The sequence below is a fragment of the Malaya genurostris genome, chromosome 3 (genome assembly GCF_030247185.1).
Source record: "Malaya genurostris strain Urasoe2022 chromosome 3, Malgen_1.1, whole genome shotgun sequence".
Taxonomy (NCBI): Eukaryota; Metazoa; Arthropoda; class Insecta; order Diptera; family Culicidae; genus Malaya; species Malaya genurostris.
Window position 1 is genome coordinate 66,107,413 of NC_080572.1, and position 22,164 is coordinate 66,129,576.

The 22,164-nt window shown below is 35.5% G+C and overlaps 1 non-coding gene across 1 annotated transcript; it reads right to left on the minus strand.

The window, feature by feature from the left end:
* Positions 1-12,322: 12,322 nt before the first annotated feature.
* Positions 12,323-12,396, minus strand: Trnat-agu (transfer RNA threonine (anticodon AGU)). The gene has a single exon. It is a non-coding gene; the product is annotated as a tRNA-Thr (tRNA).
* Positions 12,397-22,164: the final 9,768 nt, after the last annotated feature.

The following is a 22,164-nucleotide window of genomic DNA, read 5'->3' on the forward strand; positions in this document are numbered from 1 at the left end:
AATATGTATTCTCGTGCCTCTTCATTTTACAGCAAGTTGTTGGACTGAACAAGCAAGTATGGTATGGTGAAATGCAGGAAATCGTTTAATTGGTGCTCATTTCTGTTGACCAGGGAATGAGAATTTTTGGCTATATGATTTGGGCAATTACGATGTGGCGCACTTGACAAATGCACGAACACGCAACAGTTTATGGATAAGGATCTCGTGAAGCAGCTTTGGCGTGACAACCGAATCGCTTCTAGATCAAAGAGATGGTCAACAATACAAAAGAGTAAAAAATGTTACACGTCATCGGTTTGCTGAAAGAGGTAAGGATAATTAATTGTTTAATTTAACGGTTCAATTTCATATATTACTAGGACAAGACCAACCGTGGAACAACTTTTTTTTAAATAACTATTTATTGGAATATGAATTAAAATTATAGCAATAAGATTTAAATTGGGTGTTCAACCACAAGTGGTGACTTTTCAGCCCTATTGAATACATGATTTGAATATTACCAATTTGCTTCCGCAATTCTGTGATTTTTGTGTAGGGAAAATTGTAAACCTTCTTGTATTGTGTAATGGGGAAAAGGAACTCATATATTAACATACTAACTAATACAGAGAGCAAGTCGATTCAATTGAAGATAGCATCGATTTTTATCAGAATTTGCCTAATGTTTTAGGCAGAGCTTAGAATTTCTGTTTATAAGAGATATAAACATTTAATATATTTATTACACTTTGCCTGGATTCCTTCAATGTGATCCTTGAAAGTGAGTTTTTTTGTCATACGTTAAACCTAAGTATTTAGCTTGATCAGACCATGTCAATTCTAAGCCATTCAATTTGAGAATGTGATTATTGTTTGATTTAAGAAAAGAAGCTCTTGGCTTATGAGGAAAGAGAATTGATTGCGTTTTAGCTGCATTTGGTTTAATTTTCCATTTTGACAGATAATCACTGAAAATATTTAAACTTCTTTGTAGGCGACTGCTGATCACTCTTAGATTTCTACCTGTGGCTAACAGACTTGTGTCGTCACAGAATAGCGATTTCTGACAACCAACGGGTAGATTTGGAAGATCAGAAGTGAAAATATTATACAAGATTGGAGCTACGCTCGAACCGTGCGGAACATCGGCTCGTACGGGTAGCAATTCAGATTTACAATTCTGATAGCTAACCTGAAGAGTACGATCAGTTAAATAATTTTTAATCATTTTGATCAAATAAATAGGAAACTGGAAATCAGACATTTTTGCTATTAAACCTTTGTGCCAAACACTGTCGAATGCTTTTTCTATGTCTAGAAGAGCAACTCCAGTGGATAACCCAGAAGATTTATTTGATTTTATCATGTTCGTTACTCTGACAAGTTGATGAGTAGTTGAATGTTCATGACGAAATCCAAACTGCTCTGGAAAAAAAATTAAATTCTCATTTATTTGAGACATCATTCTCAACAAGATAATTTTTTCAAATAGTTTTCCGATAGAATAAAGTAAGCTAATTGGTCGATAACTTGATGTTTCTGCTGGGTTTTTATCAGGTTTGAGGATAGGAATTACTTTAGCGTTTTTCCATCTTTTTGGGAAGTAAACTAAAGAGAAAACACTTGTTAAAAATTTTAACCAAAAGTCTCAAGGCAACATCGAGAAGATTTTTAATAAGAATATTAAAGATTCCATCATTACAGGAGCCTTCATGTTTTTAAGTTTCCTAATAATTGATTTTATTTCATCAAAATTCGTCTCAACAATGTCATCTTGTAATAACACTTGAGTTGAAATATGATCATATTTCAGTGAAACGTCGTTTTCAATAGGACTCACAACGTTCAAATTAAAATTGTGGACACTCTCGAACTGCTGAGCAAGTTTTTGAACTTTTTCGCCATTTGTAAGAAGTATTTGATTTCCTTCCGTGAGAGCAGGAATTTCCTTCTGAAGTTTCTTAAGAACCTTAGAAAGTTTCCAGAAAGGTTTAGAATATGGTTTAATTTGTTCAACTTCTTTAGCGAAATTTTCATTTCGAAAAAGAGTAAATCTATGTTTCATTTCTTTTTGTAAATGCTTAACTATGTTTTTCATAGCAGGATCACGAGAACGTCGATATTGTCGTCGACGAACATTCTTCAACCGAATGAGCAGTTGAAGATTGTCATCGATGATAGGAGAATTTAATTTAGTTTGAGCTTTGTGAACTGAAAGATTTCTAGCTTCGATAATGTAATGATTCAAATTATCAATTGCTGTTTCGATGTCCGCAGAATTTCCTAAAATAGTTTCATGATCCACATGATTTTCAATGTAAGATCTGTAATCCAACCAATTAGCTCTATGATAGTTGAATTATAGCTTCGTTGGAAAGTCTAAATGTTACTGGAAGATGATCTGAGTCAAAGTCAGCATGTGTCATCGGTTCACTACAAATGTGACTTTGATCTGTTAGAACCAGATCAATTTTAGACGGGGTTTTCACGGAAGAGAAACAAGTCGGATTACTGGGATAAAGAACTGTAAAGTAACCAGCTGAGAGTTGATTATAAAGTATTCTGCCATTACTGTTATTTTGCCTTCAATTCCACTGGACATGCTTTGCATTTAAGTCCCCTATTACGAAAAATTTCGGTCGATATCTTGTGACTTTTTGCAAATCGCCTTCAAAGAATTTTAATTGTTTGCCGGTGCATTGGAATGGCAAATATGCTCCAGCGATGAATAAATTCCATGAAAGGTTTCAACTTCGATTCCCATGCTTTCAATAACTTTAGTATTGAAAGAAGGTAATATTCGATGTTTAATTTGCCGTTGGACAAAAATGGCAACTCCACCACCCATTCCAGTAAACCTGTCAAATCGATGAACCACATAATGTGGACTGCTTTTCAATTTGACATTTGGTTTAAGAAAAGTTTCCGTCACAATGGCAATATGAATTTTGTGAACTTTGAGAAAATTATAAAATTCATCTTTACTCGATTTTAAAGATCGAGCATTCCAATTTAAAATATTCAAATAATTATTTAACATCACTGCTAAATTTTAAATACATTATAATATGGTTTGCAAATTGCCATCCAATTAGATAATTTTATTTTGCGTTATATCGCCTAATTCGACTTCGTTTAAAGAAGCGAATGGCATTGAAGAAATATTGGTAGCCATTAGAAGAAGATGATTTGGCCGATCTACCTATTAATAAATTGTTTTCGTTAGAAGCTGAACCGGAAGGTGTTCTTGTGTTTTGATTATTTACATTAGAAGAATTAAGTGGTAGTTGTCTACCTGTTACCAAAGCGTAACTGTCATTAGAAGAAGATGATGAGGTGGTCGATCTACCTGTCAATAAATTGTTTTCGTTAGAAGACAAATTGGCAGGCGTATCTATTTTTTGTTTCACATTCGAAGGAATGAATCCCTTAGAAGAATTAGGCGTGGCATTTGTATCATTTTTGCGATTTTCAGGTATGTTCTGTAAATTTATGGTCGTTGATTTGACTTGTTGTCTAAGCGAACGAGCGTTTAAATTTTTTCCCTGACAGTACATTCAAATAATTGGATTTATGATTTCCATCGTAATTTGAACATGAAAATTTATCAGTGGTTTCATTCATTGGACAAAAGTCTTTCGAATGCGACTTACCACAATTCAAACACAGTATATCCATATGACAATTTTTGGTTCCATGACCGAAGCCTTGGCAACGACGACATTGCGTTAAGTTTGCAATACGATTATGCCGTTTATAATGTTCCCAATGAATTTTAATGTGGGAAATGAAACGTCCTTTTCTAAAGTTTTCAAATTGTTTACATCACTTCGATTGAAGTGTATTACGTTAAGTTCATGGGAAATTCCAGAGCGTGGTTTAGAAGTACCATTCGCTCTTTTTTATATGTATTACTTGGGAAGGGGCAAAACCAAGCAATCTTTTAGTTCATTTTAAATTTCTTCAGCACTTTGATCATTTGATAAACCTTTCAAGACAGCCTTGAAGGGTCTGTCTGATTTTATATCATATGAATAAAATTTATGAAGTTTCTCGGACAAATATCGGATAAGACGTTCATAATCTTCCAATCCAACAACCAAGACTTGACATTCTCCTCTTCGTCCGATTTGAAATGAGACTTTCACTCCCGGGAGAAAAGTAGAAATCTCAGTACGAAATGCTTTGAAGTCGGAAATCCTCACCGTCACTGGTGGCATAGATTGTTGTTTCTTCCCAGAACGACAAGCGTCCATTTTGGGAATTTATGAAGAATTTTCTTCTATGTCGCTACAATCCAATTCAGGAAGAATCTCGTAAATATTGTCAGACGGCATAGAATCAACGGGAGGGAAGTCCGTCCGTAGTCTTTTATTTTTACATTCAGATTCTATAAGATCGTCTATGTTATTAAAAAATTTAGAATAAGGGATTTAGATTTCTTCCGCATTGAATTACTTTTAGCCTTAGGCTTATTGCCCTTCCGGTTGGACGCAGGCATTTTTGAAAAATATAAATTAACTAAGCTGAACTAGTCTTCGATTACACTCCTAGTTTGATTAAGTCTTGATCAAGACTGATTTTGTGGTAGTCTTAATAAAGACTGATTAGTTCGAAGAATAATTCTTTGAATAGTTAGCCTTAAAAAAGGCTGATTAATTTCTTAGTCTTGAAAAAGACTGATTATATTAGAATATCACTCTTTGTATAGCCTTGAGAAAGGCTGACTAATTTTTAGTCTTTGAAAAGACTGTTAGTGATTCAGGCAGCCTTGAAAAAGACCGAAGCCTTAAATGAATGAAACTCTAGGTGGCCAGAAAAAAATTCCAGGAGCCAAGACACCGACTGATCGGGAAACAACTTGACATCTCCCATTGCACAGTGGTCCGAAACGGAAATTTATCATGACAAAAATATTTTCACTATTAAATATTAGTTTTTTTTGCAGTTGGCAACTTCACCAAAGTTGTTTGTAATCAAATGGCGCTCCTTTTGATGTAAAAGGTTACTAGGGTGGTCCTTATTCAGATTGGAATCTGAAATCTAACTTTCTTTTTTGACCTCAAAAACGATTTCATTGTACAATATTGTATGTAATATTCTTTTAAGCAACTTTGCTGAAAAGAGCACCTTTCTAGGGTAGGGTGGCTCCTGAAAAATCACTTTTTTTGTTTTAACTTTTTTGTGAAACGTTCTATGGGAAAGCGGTCTTCAAAAGAATTGTTATTGCGCACAATTTGGCTGAACTAAGCTTTTTCGTATGAGCTACCAGTGAAAAGTTATGATTGTTTTTTCATAAAAACTTGTCAACCATCAAATATCAATATGCATTAGATGCCAGATCGATAAAAATATATCCTATGCGGTTCCTGAAAGGTCATAATATAAGTAAAAATTGAAGAGAAAATTGAGAGGGACCAAACCTGCATCGGCCAGAAATAGTCGAAAACACGTTTTCGTTCGGCACGTCAGAAAAGACATTGCACTCTGTTGCAAAACAAAAAGTGTTCGGTAAGTAGCAGAAACTTTACGTCTGCTTAGCGGTTCAAATTGAACTGTCGAGTTTAGCACTAAGCAGTTCAATTTGAACTGCTCTGCACTGATGAGTCAAAGACGAAACGTAAAAATAATAAATACGGTTATGTGCTCTAGCACAAAATTTGGCTAACCCCTAAATGACTCAAAAACATTGCATAACTCTTAAACGCCTTAGCGTGTCAACATATCACCTTTAGCAATGTAATAGTTTCAAATTAGCCCTACAAGTGTTCCATACATTGTCCATTCGAGAAATGAGACACACAAAAACTACAGCCGATAATAGATTTTTTGCTGAACAATTTTTATTAATTTGTTACCAAAACAACTGATTCAATTGAATTTGATTCCGTTATCAAAAGACTCGTATCGTTCACATTCAAAATAATGCATAAGATAACAGTTGATGGCGGTTTGATATGTATTGAATAAATGAAATAATGAATTATTTTAATTATTATTTAAAACTGAATATTTTGCTTGTTCGGGTAAGTCTTCTGAATTTCTCCTTTTTGTTTGTTCAACAATGTCAAGATAGGGTCTGAAGTTAACAGCAGCCTTTTAAAAACATCTTCGACGTGCAAGATTTAGCTGAAATTTCTAGCTCTCTAATATTCCGGATACTTTTATTTCGAGTCTCCCGAGTTTCTTCACTGAGCATACCAATAGGTAAAATCACGTGCCTAATTATCGTGGCTCCATGTACCAACAATTTATGAGCAGTGGGTGATAGTGGATACCAGCCATACAACGCTCGTATTTTCTCAATGTACCTTTTATTTCCCGTTTCGGACCACTGTGCACTGGTCTTACAAGCCAGTTGTCGTATGTTCTAGCCCTGCCCTAGAAGAATTTATAGTGTCAGTAGGGCCGCCCAAGTAGCACGTTAAGTTGCTGTCCTGTATTTTTCTACAGATTGTGCAATTTATCAAATCAGTTTATATTACTATTGTAGTAACTGTTGTGTTATGAAAAAAGCGCAATTTTTCTGAGTAGTGCAACATATCATTAAGTAGCACGAACATTTATTCACAATTATTGTGCAACTGATACAAAAACTCATGCATCGATCCCATTTCAACTGCAGAACTACTACGTAATGTAAACAAGAATTGAATTGATGTTCATAAAAACAGCAAACATAATTTCTAATGAATAAGTTTCACATTTGATTTTCTATACAACAATGGAACTTACAAACATGGGACTTTAAAAATATTCTGCACATAAATAAATGGTAATACTATATATTGTAGAATTGATCTTTTATGTTTTAGTCAATAGATAATCTACAACGAACTGCATTTTTATGGTGAAACATGTGTTCGTATGCCTGAAATTTTCGAGCGCCTTTAAATGTACGTGTTTTGATGATTGCACATCAATTTCTATTAAAATAACAATCTATACTTTTCAATGAATATGATCGGGATAGTGTTTAAAACATGTATAAGAAAGCTATCAAACATTCATACACCTTTTTCAGACGATTTTAATCATATTGATGTTTGTTTTTTCTTCAAATGAATTTTTCTTCAATATTTTCCAATATGGAATCGAGGGTAACAGTGTGTTTGAAAGAAAATGGTTCATCCAACGTAATTATTTATTTAACCTAAATAAAAGGAAATATAAACATTTAAATATTTAAAAGAAAAATTTTTGTTTCTCTTTTTATCAAAATAGTTGTTTTTATTTTAATCAAACTAGTTGACTAAAAATACAATACAGTATAGTCATTTATCTTAGTAAACACGACATTTGTGATACGCACTGTAGGTATTATTTTGGTGAGCTCATGTGCTTTAGTTGCAAAAACAAGTTGCTCAAGCGATAATATATAACTATAAGAGTAACTATGATGAACTTAACTTTTCTTTCAATATCTTTAAAAAGTGATGTCAGGTCTGTTCATTTTTTTCGCGAGATAAAAACCGGATTCAAATTATCTGATTGATTTTTATTTTCATTGCGTATGTAATGCTGTATTTCTAAAACTTTTATGATAATATTCTTATGTCGGCAAGTTTTGCGTTCATTTCAAGCAGATAAATCTGGTACAACTTATTTACAAGTTTCGAATTGTTTCTCTAAAACTGAAGAAAACTGCACACACTGACCTGAAATTCCACGAGGGATGCCAAGACTATGCGGATTCGGCAGCAAAATAGTTTTTACAGCGAGGTTTTGAACTCGGCTTATCATTTTTTGCCTTGCGATTTTTTTCTTCACAAGAAATATACAGCCATTTCGGCATATATTGAGTCCGATGCAATTATGACAGCCATTTGGAAAATGTTTGATAAGTTGAACAATTGTTTTAGTTACTTCATTTTTTACATGAAGATGTGAACATTTTTGCAGAGCTTCTATAACTACTAGTGCAACGTGGGCAAGTTAATGATTTGCTGCATAATTGTTTCAGATGTACTTAAAATCAGAGCTAACAAAAGTCATTTTCATTGACTGAAAAATAGACGAAAATGACAAGAATTTACAGTCACTCTCAGCTTCGCTTGCAAACTATGAGAACGAAGTCCATGTCCAGTCAGTGACATAAGCGGGACAGTAGTTTCAAAATTGTGTTTTTTCTTTCATTTGCCCTTTCAGTCATTTGCAGTTTTCAGTGAAAATCCCATAGTATGCAGTGTCGATATTCAACCTAAGCTGTGAGAATTGAAAACGACAGAAAAAGGTTTCACAATAAGTTTCAACTGTTGGTGCTCGAATTTGTAGTAGTTTTGGTTTCCAAAGAAGTTCTGGGATGTAATTACTTCGATTTGCCATATTTCAGTCACTTTTTATAGCCAAGCGTCACATATTTTCAATACATCGATGAAAGAATGAGAATTGAAATTCTGCTGTTGCTACCTGAAGACCTTAGTTTCCTTTCGTCTTGTCACAGAGGAAGGAGTGACGGTGGCAATTATGCTCTCTCATGTTTTCGATGAGAAACGAAAATGCTTCGTCTCTCTTCGTTTGTTCTGATGTCGGTCATTTACGAATGAGACAGTAAAACATTGAAAATGAGACTGCTGGAATGGTTTCTTTCATTGAGAATGCGTGACAATTTTAAGCTCTGCTTAAAATTGTTCTATAGTGATTTTTTCGGTAGTATCGTAAAACTTAACAGTGATAAGTTGCACAACCGATTTTAATATATTTAAAAATCTTTCTGAACATATCTAACATAGAAAAACAATTCTAGAACAATTGTAGAACCTCTTGAAATTTCAATAAGTTACATTTGCTACTTGGGCGTAGTACTAACTAATGATTTTTTACGCTATGAAGCGGCTGTTGAAGTCTGTTGAAACAGAAATGCAAAATTCCACAAAAGGATTGTAATACCAAGACTTTGATTTCGTTGTGTGTTAACACAATTTGAAACCCATAATGCTTCTTTCATATTTTACAATCTGTCCCAGATAACTTCGTTTCTACCAAAATTCATATTTGGATTTGAATATTACAATCAGTTTCTGAGTATTTCGACAATAATCAGTGTGCATAGGTACCGATAATTTCGGTAATTTTCCCATCCAAAAACGACGGCAATCTCAGTAATTCATCATTCACACGGAACCAAAAATCTCGGCAAATGCAAATTATCTGTCAGATTTCAAGTGCCGAGAATTTCAGTTGCTACAAACTTTGCCTTTTGCTGTTCAGTTTCTGCTTTGAAAAACTCATCGACTTAACACCAAATTGGTAATAGATGGCAAATAGATGGAAAGAAAATAAGCTATGGCGTACTTTTATATTCAATTTCGTGCTCTAAGTATGTTCATAAAACGTAAATGCATATTAAAAAACGTGCATAATCCACCTAGTGGGGCAATGATGCCTTTCTCATATTACTTATATTTTTAAATAATCACTAGAAGATTCTGTCAAGTTTTTTTTTAGAAACTTGAATAAAATCAAAAACTTTCTTTGGGTATAAACTCCCATAAGCTTTTCAATTTGTAAACAGTTATGTTAAGTTAATATAGAATTAAATGTGGCAATTCTGCACGTTATACAAAATTGAACAAAGCACGCTGTGTGCTAGGCGGGTGCGTTTTCTTCTTCTTCCGTACCAGCACGTACCGATGCTTACCGACTTTGCATCATTTTGTATGACAGTTTGAAAGTTTTGATACTTATTGCCCAATAATTTCCGAAAAAAATGAGCGCTAATTTTCTCACATTTTACCTTGTAATTCCGGAACCGGAAGTCGCATCGGGATAAAATTCAATAGCGATCTATGGTACCGTAAGACCTTTCACTTGAATCTGAGTTTGTGAAAATCGGTTCAGCCATCTCTGAGAGAATCGAGTGACATTATTTGTCACATACACACACAGACATTTGCTCAATTCGTCGAGCTGAGTCGAATGGTATGTGACATTCGGCCCTCCGGGCCTCGGTTCAAAAGTCGATTTTCACAGTGATTGTATAACTTTTCTATAAGAGAAAGCAAAACGTGCTTAATCCACCTAACAGTAAGATGATACCTTTTTTATCAATCCGCCTGTGTTTCTTGCGTGAATACTTCTCGATGTTTTTAGATTTCATGAAATTATTTTCATGACCATGTGATTTTGGAGCTGCAAAACGAATCGAAGATAGAAATTGTATGAAACCTAAAAATTATTCCTTCAAATCTAAACGTGTGACAATCGGTTACGCATTCCATGAGATGTAGAAGTTTCGGTTCCTCTTCAAAGTTTGCGTCATTATTTATGGTACTTCCAGAGACGGTATTTAGAGACCAACATAACACAAAATGGTACGTATGTCCATGAATTAGTATGACGAATAAATTGAAATAGTTTTGAGCCCAACTTTGAAGATTTTTTGGATTCGCTTCTATGACGATTTGAATTTTAAAAACTCATTACCCTGTAATTTCAAAATTGGAAGTCGGAATCGAATAAAAATCACCAATTTTGTGTTGGTCCATAAGTTTATTTTAATTTGAATTTTTAATTATTTATATTCGTTTTGGCCTTCTTTTAGCTTCTCCATTCCCGATACTTTTAAAAACGGAATTCGGAAATCGATGTAGACGAAGTCAGTTAGATTCACCTAATGGATTGTAAAACATTTTATTAGATTTCAATTTCTTTTTTTTTTGAAAATCAGTGTAGCCATCTTAGAGAAAAAGTAGTGCGTTCCAAATAAAATAAAATAAAACTGAAATAAACTTGGTCATCTGTAAACCCGATAAATTTATGTAAAATTTTCACTCTTATCACCCTGTATCTCCTGGGTGATACGGAAGTCGGGTCTGATTAAAAAAAACCAAGCAATGGGGGACATTAAGGCCTTTCATTTGAACATTAGATGGATGAAATCGGTTCTGCCATATACGAGCAAAATGAGTGATATTACTTTAATTTCATTGCATATATTATCCTGTAGTTTCAGAACCAGAAGTACAAATGAATTTTAGAAACCTAATATGGAAACATAGGACTGTTCATATGAGTATAGGTTTGTAGAAATCAGTTAAACCATCTGCGAGAAAAATTAACGAAATTATTTTTCACAAACAAAGGTGGTACAAAGGTGTAAGAAGTTGTGTTCTTCCAGCATTTATCGTTGCAAGCAGTATACTGCCCATACTTGTATATCAGTCCCATATGGAAAATTGGCATCGGTATAATTTTTTTTAGTTATTGTGTTTGAATTTAAAAATACTGTCATCTATCTAATACACATTTAATGTTCGAGCGATTATGTTGCCAAAAAACGAAGCATGGTAAAATCGAAACGTCATGAAAAAGTGTGTTGTTCATTATCTTTTAGGTGCTAAGAAACAATTGCATAAAACAGTATTGAAAATAGGGCTTTAACTTTGCTCCGAAACATCGCGTAGAACTTCTAATACTGGAATAAGGCGAAACGTCACTTACACAAAAATATCGATATCATCATTAAAAATGGACGGATTTCATAATCTAGGCAAAGTTTGAATAGCTATTACCGTGTGAAATTTAAGTCTGAAAATATCCAAGAGTAAAAATTTTTTAAAAAAATCATACATTATGTGCTATCTCCCAAAACATTAAATAAGGTGAGCCTTATTGTCAAACTCCACACTGTTCGTCATTAGAAACGTTTCATTTTTCACTTATAAATGATCCCACAGCAAGTTGATGACAATAGAGGAACACTTGAATTGATCGAGACGCAGGGAGAGAAAAAGAAATGCGTCAGGATATGATTATCCCCAGGCGGTCAAACTTGTTGCAGATGCAGATACCAGAACGGCAACCGATTCCCAGAAAACCTTTCCCATGTTTCGTTTGATCGCGGATTACTCATTCGAAATCATCACCCCGTACGAAAACGGCTGACATTTCAATACAATACAATACACATGCCAAGCGAACGACCTGCCAATAATACATATCTCGAAAGAAAGAGGAAATTCGAACGACGCCTCTGGTGACGTAAGCTAGAATGTCATAAGTTGCTACGACGTAGCTAGCTCAGGTAGCTGAACAAAATCACAGTCGGTGAAATTGGGCCCCGAGCGATGACGATGTTTCATGCTACGTTGACATTTTTGCACAACTGAGAATATCGGTCCGGTTCTGTAGTAAACAACCTGATCGCGCACTTGCCGCCCGTCGTTTTGGAGTCAAATATCGGCGTCAATAGTGCCTGAGTCAGTGCGACCAAGCGGTGCCCAACAAAAAAAATAACTTTCCTTATTCACAATGAAGATATGTTAGTATTTGTTACATTGTAACGATGATCATCGTCGAACATAAAAAAACATCGCCACGCGTTGGCGCAGCTGAGAGGCTCCGGCGAGATTCGAACTCACGATCTCCTGTTTACTAGACAGGCGCTTTAACCAACTAAGCCACGGCGCCGCCGTGAAATGCTGCGATGCGTGAGATTATTATCACTCACTTCGATGAAGTGTCCTCGGGACTATCTCGCTTCATCTTTGCGACGCTGTGAGACGTTCCGTCATTGCCGAAGGGAGGACAAACCACACGAAATAAAAGTTTATTCTTTCGTTGCTACTGTCTTTGCGCTCGGCCCGTTTGCGGTTCACTTCGCTGTCTCTCGGACACGGTTTTACTTCACCTCAGCTGGGAGAATGTGTGTAGAATCCGACAGCTCAACAGCGAGCAGTAGGGGGAACACAAAAAAAACCTCCGATAAACGAGAGAGCAAAACGGTGGAAAATAAATTAAAATGTTGCGCCGTGTCTGGCAGCCGATGAATTGATACGGATCGAGAAATGAAAAACAAAAGAAAAAACAAATAATAATATCATCGTGTGTGCAACTCGAGACGATTCTGTATTCTGTCACATACTTACGCGGAGGCCATGCCATGCTACCAGAGGCAGACGGTAGTGATGTGTGATATTTCGTATTAATCGATTATTAGGCTATCGAATAATAAAAGCGGAGTCGATTAGTGTAATCGATTATTCTTAAGCACTAATCGATCAATGCAATTAAACGACCAAATAAATAAAGCGTGCAAAAATATGAGAAAATGTGGTTTAAATGTCTTAAAAATTGTCAGTTCCTCGGAATATTCAATAAAATCGAAAACTGGATTTTCAGACTGAATTCTAACCATATGCATTATATCACTGCACACAGGGCCGGTGAAACATGTTAAACTCAGGTGGGTAATTTTTCATACTGCGAAGAACGACCCACTATTTCAAAGTATTTCTCTATTCTAATGGAAATGATATTTATCCCTAAAAAGTGCAGTTGTTTTTCAAAATAAAATATTGATTCTATAAAACTTTTCATGAAACGCGTAAATTAGAAGTTTGAAGAGTTTTCGGTACTAAGTTTTAAAACAAAATTTCGCATCTAAGGTTTAACCTGGTTTCAAAATCACTGCCAATATTTGTTTTCAATTCAAAGTACCAACCTTCGAAGAACATTTAACATCAATAGCACCACGAACACTGAATATATCGACATATAAGTGACGTTACTAATTCATTTATGAAAAATGGAAATAAATTTTTAAAGGGAAAAAACGCGCAAGCCCAGCTATAGCTTGAAAAGTGTTTCCCCCACTAGGATCCATTAAAAATGAAGGTTTGTGGTATTCAGATTTTGAACGTGGCTAAATGAAGCAGTCAACCTTGAAAAATTAAGCAAGTTTTGATAATCGTGATGTATGAACGCAAAAGCAAAGTTCGTGAGATTAGATATGCTGAGATCGCTAGCACATGAACTGGAAGTTCTTTTACAATCTTGTACGAGCATAAAAATCGTCACCAAACGGATCTCGAACACGGCCGCTCATAATCAACAAAAGTCTGCCGTAATAAAATGGAATGCGTTGGTATGGAACAATGGACGAAACATGGATCCACTATTTTTATCCGGAGTCATACCAACATTCAGACTGGGAAAGCCATCTGAAAACGTAACAGGTAGCTGGAACAATCATGACATAAGTTTTTCAGATGTTCGAGGTATAATTAACATCGACTATCTTGAACAGGAGAGTACCATCAAAATTCACCGTTAACCAAGACAATGCACCGTGCCATAAGTCAATGAAAACAATGAAAAAATTAAACGAATTGGGCTGCGATCTGTTTTCTCATCCACCTTGTTCACAATTACCTTGTCCTTTGCGGATCAGAAAAAGACACGCCGGGGAAAAATATTTGGCTCGAATAAGACAGTCATCGCCGCAAAGGAAGCCGATGTTTAGACCAGTGACAAACCATTCTATAAGGATGGTATTGAAAAATTATGAAAAGTGCTAGAACGATTGTTTGTCATTTGAAGATGATAATGTTGATGAATAAAAAATATGCCTGCACACGAAATTATGTTTTTCTGGTTAGTTCCTGGACTGTTTGAACGACGTGTTAGCAACTTTTACTTCTTTTCTGAACCACACAGAGTTCAACTTTATTCGATACAGAATCTTGGTTTGTATGAGTGATTTTCTTAAAAACGAACACACTCTTTGAAACGCAGAAATTTAATGGAAACCGTGAACTTGTATGTATTTGTTAGAAGAAACCATGACCAAGATTTTCTTTACAAACTGAAGTTTCGATCACCAATTATCTGAAATATGATTTTATAGATATAGATTCATCTACTTCAATGAAAGTGTAGAAATATTTTTAATGCAGTTCATGTAATGATATGGAAAACTGATTAAAAATGATTCAGATATAGATGTTCAAAACCTGAGCACTGTTTGTACTGTTCTTAGTATTTTGAATTTGCAAACCGGTATAGAAAGCAAAAACGTAGTCATCCGCTCGATTCTTTCGATCCCCGTCCCTGTCTACCATCTTTATTGGAACTAACAAGATCCTTTTTATTGTCACTAACATTTTCGCTCTCCTTTCCCCCGTCTTTTCACCATCTCGATGGCAACTAATTAGATCTCTGTCGTATTTAGACATGCTGTTCCCACATCCCCTTTTTACCTCGTTTGCCACAATATTTACTTCTCTTTCATTCTCTTCAGTAACATCACCATCATCGACAACGGAGAACCGCTCCAGTCGATGACCAGGCTGCGGGCCACCCGCCGAGTCTTCGTAGCCTGATGATTTTTCCCACGGACCCACACGGACTGAATGATGCGGCCAACATAGATATTTACCAACGCCATCTGGAAGACTCTCATGCTATATTCAATTCACCGGCCACTGCTGATCGCCACCAGAAAGTTGAATTTTCGAGAATCCGCGACCCCGATACGACATTACCTAATGATACTATTCTAGTTCGCAGTTAGTCGTTAATTAAGATTAGAATATACCCTTGGCATCTTAGAGCTTAAACAGTGTGCCTTAAAATTATATTGTATTATTGAATATAAAAAACGTAGTCCTACGTCAAAAGATTTTGAGTGATTTTCTTCATGTGAAGGTGAGATGTGACAAGGTTCATTTCATCATGCAGAAATCTTTTAGTAACTCAACTTTCACTTTTTACAAGAGGAGTCGACCTTAAGCATCTGCCGGAAAATTCCGATAAATGTCTTCTACTATGTACTATTCCGGCAAAGCTACCAAAAGTTGTTACTTTCTACTTGTTACTGCATTCTTCTTTTGCCGGTTCGGAATGTAAAGAGTAAAAGACCTTTATCGGCATTTTCCGGTATCTCAGAGACCCGAGTGATTCGCATTGATGAGAGGCTTAAGCTCGGCTCATTTGCTGGAAGGGAAAAGTTAGGTTACTAAAAGATATCTGCCTGCTCAAATGACCCTTGTCACGTCTCACATTTCTGCCGTATATCTTCACATCCTTGATCTACCTTAAGAACTAGCATTCTATAATTTTGATTTTATTTACTATTCCGAATTACAATAAAACTATTCTTATTATTTTGAATAATGCTAATATTTCCATTGTTTTTTGTTCGAAATTTCAGGTGGGTAATTATCCACCTTTGGAATTTTCGGGTGGGTAGTGCTACCCACCGTACCCACCTCTTCTACCGGCCCTGACTGCACATTTACAACTCTATTTATACATTGTTAATGTATAATTACACTAATCCTACATACTTTAAAGCAATGTGCGTTAAATTTGCATTCAAAACGTATGTGAGCATTATTTTACAACAACCTTCCGCCGTGCTATATATCGACATTCAATGCCATATTTTGGAGCAGCAAAACTTTAATAATAACTATAAGAGTAATAATCCTATAAGATTCTAATAATCGCCTTCTTTAGCTTTATAATAGCATTGTAAAAACATGTGTTACTCTGCTGCATTTTACGCTACTTTTGAAAGCTGAATTAATGTAAAGTTTGAGTTTGAGAACTGAATATATTTCCTTAATTTATGTTTGGAATTCTGATTTAGGATTTCACTTCAATAATTCTATTTTCAGAATTTATATTCAGAATTCAAAATATTATTTGAAACTTAATATTTACTTCATTTACAGATCATTGCAAACAGTAATCAACTAAAAAAATTATCTTCTCTCACATTAAGAACAAAACAAACCAATGACGGTGATCCATTTTTATTCCACACTACAGTAACATGTATCAAAAGTATTGGCAATACACCATATATTCACAATAGTACTGTCTCGTGTCTAGTTCCGCATTGAAATGTACTTCTTTTTGCGTTTAGCATTGTGTCACCTAAACCAAACCAAATATGGGACCTATACTTGATCAAAATCGCGCTTCTAAAGTTAGTTATGTGAATTGATCATTGAAACGACATTGACTTTTTTTCTACTAATCCGTCTGCTAGTGATATATTTTTATGTTGTTTACACTCTTCTCTAACCACTTGTGCAGTTGTTTATTCGTTTTCATTAGTTTGTTTCGAAATGCGTGGACTTTCAGCAGAACAACGTCGAAAAATTGTGTACAAATGGTGCACAGAACGCGGACTGTCACTGAGAAAGATAGGAGAAATGGAAGGAGTAAGTGAAAAAACCGTGCGAAACGCAATTGGGAAGCTCGGTGAGGATAACACCTTTGAGGATAAACCGAAAACGGGTCGAAAAAAGGTCCTGCTAACCCTCAGTTGGATAAACGTATACTGAAGGCGTTCGAGAAAAAGAAAGAGGTTTCAGTTCGGGATGTGACCAAAAAAGTGGACACTTCGAAGTCAAATGTTCTTCATGTTAAAGAACGTTTGAATCTTCGAACCTATAAGAAGCAGAATCAACCAAAACGTAGTCCGAAACAAGTAGCATCAGGCCGAGGGTTCGAAAGCTGTACAATACGATTCTTGCTGGAAATTTGAACTAGATAATCATGGACGACAAAACCTACGTGAAACTCGATTACAAATCGTTGCCGGGACCACAATATTATACGGTGCGAGAAGGGCAAGTATTAAACCAGCCCGAGAAATCGATTGAAGTCGAAAAATTTGGTAAGAAAGCTATAGTCTGGCAAGCAATTTGTAGCTGCGGTAAGATTTCGAAACCCTTCATCGCCACTGTTTCAATGAACAGCGAAATATACCTCAAGGAATGTTTACAAAATCGACTTCCACCCATGATTCGAAGCCACAAAGATCCTGTTGTCTTCTGGCAGATCTTGCTTCTTGCCACTACTCGAAATCAAGGGTAGAATGGTATACTACCAATTTTGTCACTTTCGTCCCAAAAAACATGAATCCACCAAATTGCCCACAACTTCGACCAATTGAGGAATTTTGAGCATTAATGAAGGCACATCTTAGGAAACATGTCTCGGCAGCCGAAACCATTCAACAGTTCGAAAAAGATTGGAAAAAAGTGTAAAAACTGGTCGCCAAGAAGTCTGTTTAATCAACATAATTGAAACTCATTGCATTTACCTATAAATAGTGACGTTTAGTGGCGATCAAAAATAAGACGGATGGGTAATACCAGAGAAGAAATCGGATTGACGTGAATACGAATAAAATTTGCCCGCTCTACTAATCTCATATTTTTCGGATTTTGAAACGGTGTCCTTATAAATAAAACATAAAATAATTAAAATATCAGCCTTCTATACACTTTCACTTTGTAGCAACCACAAAACTGACTCCTTTAATATTTCATTTGCGATTTTATTGTTTTTTAGTTTTGAAGGATTAATTCGCTGATTCTTTTATGAGCTCTTCGCTCAACACCCGATTTGCAAGGAGTCTGCAGAATAGTAACACATGGATCAATAAGTCCCGAGACTAACAATGGAAACAACATTTTTTTTGCCATATTTTTTTATTCATCAACATAATCACCTTTTAGGGTGATACAATGGTTCCAACGTTTTTCCAATTTTTCAATACCATGTTTATAAAAAAATTTATCTTTCGCTTCAAAATAAGCTTCAGTTTCAGCGATGACCTCCTCATTTGAGCCAAATCTTTTTCCCTGGAGCATTTTTTTAAGATCAGCAAAGAGCCAGTAGTCACTGGGGGCTAAATCTGGCGAGTATGGGGGGTAGCTTCACTTTACGATCTTTCATTATAATTTTTGTCACTTCACTCACATTTTCCGGTGTAACGGCTTCCACAGGTCTACCCGAGCGTTCCGCGTCATTTGTGTCGGTACGACCACGTTTAAACTCGGCGAACCACCGACAAATCGTTGCTTTTGATGGACAAGAGTCCGGATAACATTTTTCAATCCATTGTTTAGCTTGCACGGTGTTTTTACCCATTAAAAAACAATGTTTTATCAAAACACGAAACTCGGTTTTTTCCATTTTTTAAACAAACTACAAAACGACTTTACTCCAACCTCGATAACTCAGCTGTTTCTGGTCGGATCGACTTAAAATTTTGACCCGTTTCAAGCAAAGGTTAGTACTCTAGAAAGACGTGGTTACTGGTTTACTACGAGCGCCATCTCTGCTTTAGTCTCGGAACATCTTGATCCATGTGTTATTATGAAAAATTTCCTCGTGTATGAAGCTTATCGGCAAAATTCGGATTCACCAATTAGGCGTCATCGAAAAACTACGGCACGCTTTAAGAGAAAGGAATTTAAAATATTGTGATAAATTGAGACAAGGGGAGAGTTTTTCTAAAATATAACGTCACTCAAGTTTAAGTCGATGCCTTTCATGCAGCCCACCTGAATTCGATTCCCAACCCCGACCATAGGGTCAGAAAGTTTTTTTTTGTAGCCCGCAGAGGCGAATGACCTTCAGGTCAAGATCTCTATAATCAAAACAAAAATAAATTATCCAATGTTTTCTTTTATCGAAATCTAAACCAAACTGAAAGTCTTAATCATTCAAGATTCCGATGAATTGCTAGTTTGCCCGATATTTGCAGAAAACATCCGTGCTGGATAAGACAAAGATTTTTATAGAAAAACTTTTTTTCTTAAAAGTGTCTACCTGGCAATGTATGAACGATTGAAAAGGAACACTTTCATCTAACTTGAAACAAAATTTTATCAAAATAAAAAATGGAGTTTTTCTGTAAATCGATTTCATATTTTTAAAGTCAATTTTTTAAGTGAAGAATTTGATAAAGAATTTTTTCAATATTTTTATTCGAAAATTTAATTGATTCTGTGAAGATCATTATTTTTCGAAGAAGATGGTCAAAAAGTTTGGCCCTTTTCAAAAGACAGTCTAGATCAATTTTGAAAAATGAAAAACAAAATATGTAAAATTATATTTTGGAAGAAAGTGTACATGTCCAGAAAGTTTCAATCAAATCTGCGAGCGGGCTGTCAACTGCGAAAACGATCTAGCGAGAAATTCGTCTGAAATGAATTTTAAATAAAGAACCATAGAAAAAAGATGTTTAGAATGAAATAATTCTAGCTGTCAAAATGGACTTGAAAAAGCTTATGAACTCAAAAGGGTTTCACTGTCTTTGCTAATCAAATTCTTAAGTAATCCAAATCATTTCTTATGTATATTTCGTACTTCTAAAAATTTATCATATGAGCACTGATATGTCCTCTCATCCAAGTAGAGAATGTTATAGCACTACGTATAATTTCTGATTTAAGTCCGCCGTGTTGTCGATTTCTGATTTGAGACCACATCATTCTCACAAAGAAAACATTTCTCAACATTATTATCTTTTTGCAATCGCGTTGAACTGCTTACTAGCAATGGTGATGTTTTGTTTGTTGTATTTTTTTCACATACCTGTAACTCGCGCACAATCTTCACGATATCGCAATCTTCTCGCATTTGAATTTGATGAATTTTAAAATAACAGAATGATAAGTAGAAAGAAAAGAAATGTGAGTTTCGAAATAATAAATATTCATTATTACGCGACGTATGAATTGCAAAAGTGGGCAGAAAAGAGAATGCCTCCAACAAAGAACCATCATGGCGAAGCTTAACCGCGAGGAATCGAAACGTCAGGAAGATGCCGATTTCTGCTCCCACGCTATTCTGCTAATCCCAAGACCGAACGACCGATCAAAACACAATCAAATTATTGCGTTACTGCAACGCCGGTGAAAGGGTTTACAGCCTAATGGAGAGAACCTTTCATTCAAGTCTTCCTGTTTATGTGATGCAAAATTACAAGTTGCTGTAGGTGAAAGAGAATGTAAATAAAAAAACGAATCGCTGCATATGTACGCGATTGTTCACTGAGTCGACAATTGACGCAACAGGAAATGATATCGGTGAGAGGGAAAGGTCCAAAGTACTCTCACTTTTACTTCGGTGCTTTCACGGTTACAGCATATACATATCTGCGAGCACCAATCCCGCAGGGGAAGTGCTGCCAGTCATTTCTCGCGTAGTAAAATTACCTCATCGGGTTAAGATACTTCCGTGTAAAAACATTCGCGAGAGAGACAGAGGTCTCCAGTGAGTAACGGGTCGCGGACCGAGACGGAATTAAATGAACAACCATCTGTTGAATGAGTTACACCGGGAGGTTTCGTTTCTGCTTCGTTCTATGCTCACATAGAAAAAGCTTGCGTTTCATTTTTGCATTTTCGTTTTTTCCCACTCTTACTCACAACAGTTTGCTACTATCTTTTTTCAAACCATCGACTTGTTTTACGGTGGACTCTTTTCGTCACAAGTCACCCTCATTCTCACTTTTTAACCGATGCTCACAATAGCACTCAGACGTCGGCGTCATGATTCTCATTTTCATGGCTAGTGGTGAGTGCTGCTAAAGTCACAACGAGTTCCTTGAGTCAGAATATTCGAATTCATTCGATATTTGGTAAGCTCACGTGCTGATCGGTTATAATAGGCAGGAAAAGAATTGATGATCTATCAGCGTTGCCAGTATTTTAATTAGGATAACGTATAAGTGATTTTAATAAGAGCACGTTTTATCATATTGATTTTTATGCTGTTGATACCACCGCATATATTAGGCATTCAGACGTATCTAAATACCAGAGCGATTTCAGAAATGATGAAACTTTGCGCACGTTGTTAGATACATTAATTTTGCACCGGTGCAGAGACCAATTCGACTAGGGATTGATTTTTAAAACAGGCGTATGTAGGGGAAGATGGGGTAGAACGTACCCTCGAGGCATGATGCACCTTTTGCTTTGCTCAAAAGGTACCAATTTTTTACACTGAAATTTTAATCAAACTGAAAGTCCACCATAACAACAGATTATTATAACAATTTTTGGTAGCGATGGTTCAATCACATATCGAAAAATTAAAAAAAAAAAAACGATTATGTCTCTGTTATAAGTAATTTTTGATGTTCGTTCCATAGTAATTTTCTAGAGTGAGGAAGACGATTTTAATTATGTAACCAGTAAACTTCGGGTTTCTAAAATTAGTTCTAATACAGACGATGTGTTTGCAATTTTATAGAAAAATCGTCAAATATATCGTCTTATATTTTTGGAGGCAAAACGACCCGAATTGTGTGAGGCAAAATGCTCAACAATTCGCTTCCAAAATTTATCCAAGTTATCAATTTAATGAATAATAGTGAACAATCTTCCACCTGGCAAATATTTTGTCAAAGAAAAGTCTAAAGCTTTCTTTAAATAAGAAGAAGCTTTATGAGGGTGCATATTGCCCCGTGGTTGTCATAAGCTTTAATCCGTTGTTTTGATGGATGTTTACCCGATGTTTAAGATCGTCCTGCCTCTATGTTCAGATAATCGTCACTTCGCATAATTTAAAATGTATATTTTTCATGTTTTCCGCGATCGGGCGTCATGCCACGCATATACTTCAATAGACAATTTTTAA